We start from the raw sequence: 6,761 nt of genomic DNA, 5'->3' as shown, positions 1-6,761 counted from the left end.
TCATTTCAATTCTAAAAGCTTAGATTGAGATTTTAATCATTCTTTAGTCAAGGATATATATATGAATTTTATGTTGGAATGGTTCAACATAAGGAAATTCTATATATATTGCGTTCTCAAATTCGATTATGATTTCGACATCCCTATTCATAGTCAAATTATGAAAACGTGGCAAATAAAAATATTGCAGCAAAAGACTGGTCTACGATTATGTCTTTATGTGAGACATCATGAATCGTGTCCCATATGTTTCGGATATAGGATCGATTACATGTGCTATAATATTTATTCTTTCTAAATTTTCCTAATGCCTAGGGCATTAAGAGGGGAAAAGGTCTAGAATTGGATATGACTAAAATGATTAAGCAATTATCGAGGACAATCTGAGGTTTATCAAAGATTGGTTGCTCATGGACAGTTGGAAGTATGGTGTAAATTTTTTGAAAGGACCATATTGACATATTTTGAAAAGAGGAAACTCTTGTTCAGAAGTGATAGTCAAAATGGGAATATGGAAATGTCTCCATAGGTGGAAGTTATTCAATCTGTGTAAGATTAGAAAACTTAATGCAAGAAGGATCTTCAAAGGAAAGTACTTTGAATATGAGACTTCGTTTCCATGGAATTGATCTCCATTGGAATACTTTATAATGTTTGTTGCCAAGTCTTTATGACTTTTGTGCATAGTCATTACAAGAGGATCAATGCATATAAGTTTAGAATCTAACAGATTTCGGTAAATGGCAAAGAGTCTTGTATTTTTACATTTGCGGTAAGGATTTGGGATTGTGAAATGAGCATCATTGGAATCTTTTTCAATTGGTCTATTTCACAAAGTAAGGATCATAGACAAACATAGTGTGCATACTTGGAGTATGGTATAACACTTGTTTGGACAAACATAGTGTGCATGCTTGGAGCATGGCATAACTATTGTTATTAATTCAAGTGTTAAGTTGATAAATCGAAATATTATGCAATGAATAATGTGCAATCAATATGGTGATAAATAAAAGGTGTTTTATTTATATTCATAAGTTCTGAGACCATATTGGATTCGATTATTCTTGTGTTTCACTTTGCATGTTTTGACTTTCCGAATAACTAGGTTATTCAAACTCTCCACAGTCAATCATACTTTGGAAGTAGGTATGAATTATGACTGTCATGAATTAGGCTTGTAGATGTCTAAAGTGTTTAGACATAGCAAATGTTGCTACAACATTCATGAGTGCTCCTGGAATGAGATTCGAGTATTGGATTAAACTCACGCTCATTTGACTCACTTCATGGATTTTATCACGAGTGATCATGAGACGATAATATCTTATATTTTTCAAACGGATACATGTGAGTTGTAGTTGCGCGTCAGTTGCACATTGACATATGTAAACGCAACCAGTAACTTGGTTGTTATAAAACATATTGTTGTGTGTAATTTGATGAGTAAGTGCAAGCGAACATTTGGGTCGAAGTTTATCCATTCCTTTTACCCTTGGAGGGATAAAAGCGATATCTGTGGGCCCCTCGATGATTTAGTGATGACACCCCTAAGTGCTTGGCCAAGCCTGGACTGATTTGATTTGTTCAATTAGTCAGTTGTCATAAACCGGAAATCGGGAAACAACAGATGGACAGAGAGAATGATTATAATCCATGTCCCAGTCCATAAGATATCTAGAATGGAGGAATATATGATCCCTTATCTAATGGACGCGTCATTGATTTGTTCAGAGTTCGACAGCGGCTTTAAGAGCTACGATTGCTAGTCGGGTTGTGAAGTCGTACTTGCAATAATAGTTGTTAGACTTATCCAAGTGGGAGACTGTTGGATTAGTGTCTAAGTCCAAAACTATAATTGGTATGTACTTGACCCGACCCGGCATGGTCCATTTGGGTTGCACTTCACCGGAACAATTTGTATGGATAGACTTATGAGAAAAGGATATTTATGATTTATTAATATATTATAAGTTCTAATATATTAATATGAAATCATATTATTTAATTAGTATTGATCAAGAATTAATTTGGAATTAATTTAGTGATCAAAAGAGACTAGTTAAATATGGACTCATATAGTATGGGCTAATGTTATTTAGGATGGGCTAAGCCCACATAGAAGTCCATGGATAGTCCATGGAGCTTTTAACCCATGGATCATAAGTAATGTGGAAAGTCATGGGTATTAGGGTTTACCCTAATCATGCATACTATATAAAGGAGTCCTTGGCTCATAAAATTGGCACTAGTGTGTGTAATAAGGAATAGAGCCGATTTTGTGAGCATCCATACTTTCTCTCAAGTCTTCCAATTTGTTGGTGGTGATTTGTGATTCCACTTGAGGCATTCACACTATTGGTGATAGGCTCTTAAAGCTCCAAGAAATCAACTACAAGAAAAGGTATGTATTCTATCTAGTTTTGTTATGCAAATACATATGATCATATGCTAGTTAGTGTAATACCTTGGAAACTTCAAGTTTGCATTTATAATAGAGAAAACATAGATCCAAGGTATTTAGGGTTGCATGAACACCTTAGGAGTGTTAGAATGCTCAAAACCCATCAGTTAGTACCCGTTCCCCCTCCGCTAGTACCGCTAGCTTTGACCTGAGCTAAGGCTGCCGTTACAGTCGCGGTCACTGCAGCTTGAAAAAACTACAGGATCGAATTGTTGAGGAGGTGGTGGATTGTTTCTATTCGATCTACGAGGAGAGATCTTTCAACTATAAGTTTACAAAGATGAAGATAATTGTAAGTATTCAAAAGTGAAAATAATGAGAGTGTTCCATGAACTAAGTCACCATAGTTCAACATGTAATTGTTTGAGTGTTTCCGATAGAGAGTTACCACTAGAAAGATGAAATTATTTGAACAAAGATTTTCCAAGAGGATTGGATGCCTGTTAATATCATTGGTATTATAAATGTATAGAATTCAGGAAAATTTGACCTTGCAAAAGGTCTACAACATACCAATATAGAGAAAATTTTGTCAGCATAAAGAGCTAACGAAACTGAAAGTTCACGGTCTAAACATAAACAGGAAATAATACTAGAGTCTAAAAGTAGACATAAGATATATCCAAAAGAGTGAGTAGAGTAAGCTCTACTCGCGAGGAGTGTTGTTCTGGTTGGTACTAGATTCTGCCCTGGACCCAGCCAGTTGTTGTTCTGTTTCCCACACACGCCTTTCCAATGCAACTTGACCCTAACGAAGTTCTCTAACTTCGGATCGACTGGCATTCAGTTCCATCTGTAGTGCGTCAGTGTGAGTCCTGGTTAACTCTTGGTCATCGGACAGGTGGCGGAGACGAACTGTGTTGACTCTTGAGTTAGCCCTGATCTCCACGACTTGGTCGATGGTTGTCCTTCCTTACTCAGCATTGTGAGCAACACGACGAACCAAGATAGGGATGCCTCTATCATCCGAGCCTCCCTCGCTTATGTTGTAGAAGCTTCGGTCTCCGTTATAAGGAGGTGGTTGTCCCTGTTCATGGCTCCACCTTCCCAAGTTCACTGCCCACAGAGGCGTTGGGCCTTGAAATTCTGGTCGAGGGTTAGGATTTTGGGCAACTTGAGGTGGATTATAGACCTCGGGTTCTGAGTCAGAGTCTTCCTGCTCATCCTCTTCGTTCTCTTCATCAGAACTCTCCTCGGGGTCTTCTTCTACTGGGACCACCAGGTTCTCTTCTTCGGGTTCAGCTTCAAGCCATCCGCCATTCCCTTGATCGGGAAAGTAAGGGTCGCCAGGTAGATGGAATCCAGCCATGTTATCTAAGAGAGAAAAGAGGTGTAAGAGACGTATAATAGACGTATTACTAAAGATATTTATAAGATTATCCTTGCTAGTTATTTCAATACTTACGTAGTGCATACTAGCTATATATAACCAAGATAGAATAGACCTTCGAATAAGTGATCCAACTCTAAGACCACAACCAAACAAGGAGCAGGAAGTAAAGCGAAGATCACAGATTCTAAGTCTATAAAATCTTAGTCACATATAACCTTAGCATATCCACTCAGTAACTATTGACCTACTAGTAAAGACCTTTTTAGTTTTCACATAAGCAATTATAGTACAACAAAATACTCCTATAGTATTTTAAGTTTATGTTATGTTCTAGAGTTTCATTGTAGTAGAGTTAGTAAGTTTTTAGACTTGTTGCAACACCACAACCATTCCTAGGCACATGCTAATCACTTCTCGGGTAGATATAGTTGATCAGGCTATATCGATCCCAAACCTGATTATATGTCCCCAAGCCTACCTATGCTGTTCAACAAACACAATACTTTTGTTATGTTCTAGTATGACATTGATCTTATTATGAATGCATGTATGTATACTTTTAGTAAAATATTTTATTATTTAAAAAGTATATTCTCTAGATCAGAGTGTTTTAATCCCGTTGTGTTTATAGTTGTATATATTTTATGGGTTGATATACTCAGTTCGCTATAAACAATGCTCTGATACCAATCTGTCACACCCCCAAACCGAGATGGCGGAAACATTCGGGGGCGGAGGACGTCATGTACAGTTTCATAACAATGCATAATAGTAAAACAAGCAACAACATCCATTACATTAATAGAATAGTTAATACATGTGTGTTCTGAGTATAGTTGTATGACACCAAAAATGTATATATCATAACAAAAGACGAGTCTTGAACATGCTCCGTCTTCTCAAAAACCTGGTCCTGTGTACCTGTCTACTAGTTCCCTGAGAATACAAGTTATTTTGAAAGAGAGTATCAACATTTAAGTTGGTGAATTCATAAGTATTTAATGTCAAGTGTTTGTGTTTGTTTCATGAAAATGTTTGTGTTTGCTTAGTAAAGTGTTTGAATACTTCCCAGAAAATCCTATATTTTCTTCTAAAAATGAAATGTAGTCTTCTACCCAAGACCCGCCTGTTTTGTATGTTTGTTCTCTTGTAAAATATATGTTTGTACTTGAATTAGTATAAAATGTAAGTTTTCCATATTTGTAAGACCATCTTTACTAGAAAAATAATATGCATCTCTTTTGTGAGAATATCACTGTATGAATGTAACGGAAAATGAAGGTTTTCAGTAGTATCTTGTAAAATAACCTACTGATGCATTAACTACCTGGTAACCAAATTATTTAAATTAGGTTAAATGTGATTAGGTTATAACCATGCTTGATTGACTAGTATAAAACACGACATTCTTCAGGCGTCGAAAATGGTGTGGCATTTGTCACCCGTAGACCTGCAGGTCCCACTGTAGCTAGCAGCAAGGTGTGGGATGGTCAATCCCGTATAGATATATACACAAACTCACGCTCTCCCTCCAAGAGACCCTGGTTACAAAACGTGACGCAACAAGAATATTGTTATGCCAAGAAATAGTATCTCACATTTGAGTTATCTTGTTCTTGTTATAGAAAGTAAGTTCCTTTTTGTTCTCTTAAATGAATAGTATACTTTGTAATGAATAGTAATAGTATGTATGTACTAACTCATGTATTGTTCCTCTGTTCTAGAAATAGTATGTATTGATCCTCTAAACTATACCTATTATAGTTTACTAGTATATTTGTTTGAACTGTAAATGATTTATAGAAAAAAACTCAATTGCCCAATGTTTTCAACTGAGTTTAATAAGTACTTTAAAAATGGGATTTAATATATATATATATATATATATATATATATATATATATATATATATATATATATATATATATATATATATAGTAGGTATAACTATGATTTAGCCGACAGTCGGAGTAGTGACCCTACCCTAAGCCCACAACCAAACAAGGAACATGAGTCAAGGTATTTAGCAATAGTCCTAAGTCTGTTAAAGCATATTTATACATAAATATATAAATGAATACGATTTTGATACTAAAAGCAATCTAAAATAGTTTAAAAGAGTTTTTGAACTGATTTTAACAACAATTATAAGCATAAGAAATCCTTTTGTTTGACGTTTTCACATGTGAGTGGTTAACACAATTATATTGTGTTCTACTTGTATTCTCCCCCTAAAGAGCATTTAAAAGCATTTAAAATTGTAATTTGTAGGGGTATGAACTCACCTTATGTGGGTGATTCAATTGGAGATTTGATATAGGAAGATAAGTTTCACATGTGAAGTCGCGAAGCACAAACGAGTCCTATTTAGCATATTAAGACATATATATATATATATATATATATATATATATATATATATATATATATATATATATATATATATATATATATATATATATATATATATATGCATACATTTAGGGATCATAATCATAAATATAGCAAGGAGACTGAAAGGACCCCTTTCTATACTTTCATATTTCTGAAAGACCCAAACTTTCATACTTGACAATATAGTTACTCCAAAACATGCTACATGCATATTTATAAAATAATATTTTTACATTGATAAAGTCATTACAAAAGATTGGATACAAACCGACTATGTTTTAAGATTTTACATGACTACCCAGGATATTGTAAATCTATACAAACCTAAACCAAAATACAAAAAAATAATATTACAACTATTCTAAGTCTTCCAACTATACTGGGTGCTTATTGCCTGCATTATGTTAAAACATTGGGAGGGGTAAGCGATAACGCTTAGTGAGTTCAATAATAGATACAATATAACGTTATGCCATATATATACCAATATGGCAGAAGTAAATAGGAGCAAGGAACAACAAAGACATAATGTGATAAGTTTTCCCTAACAATTATTGATTTGATTCAAAG

This window comes from Lactuca virosa, chromosome 3, assembly GCF_052849685.1.
Source record: "Lactuca virosa cultivar CGN04683 chromosome 3, Lactuca_virosa_CGN04683_v6, whole genome shotgun sequence".
NCBI classification, from domain to species: Eukaryota; Viridiplantae; Streptophyta; class Magnoliopsida; order Asterales; family Asteraceae; genus Lactuca; species Lactuca virosa.
Note: the sequence above shows the minus strand (reverse complement) of the source record.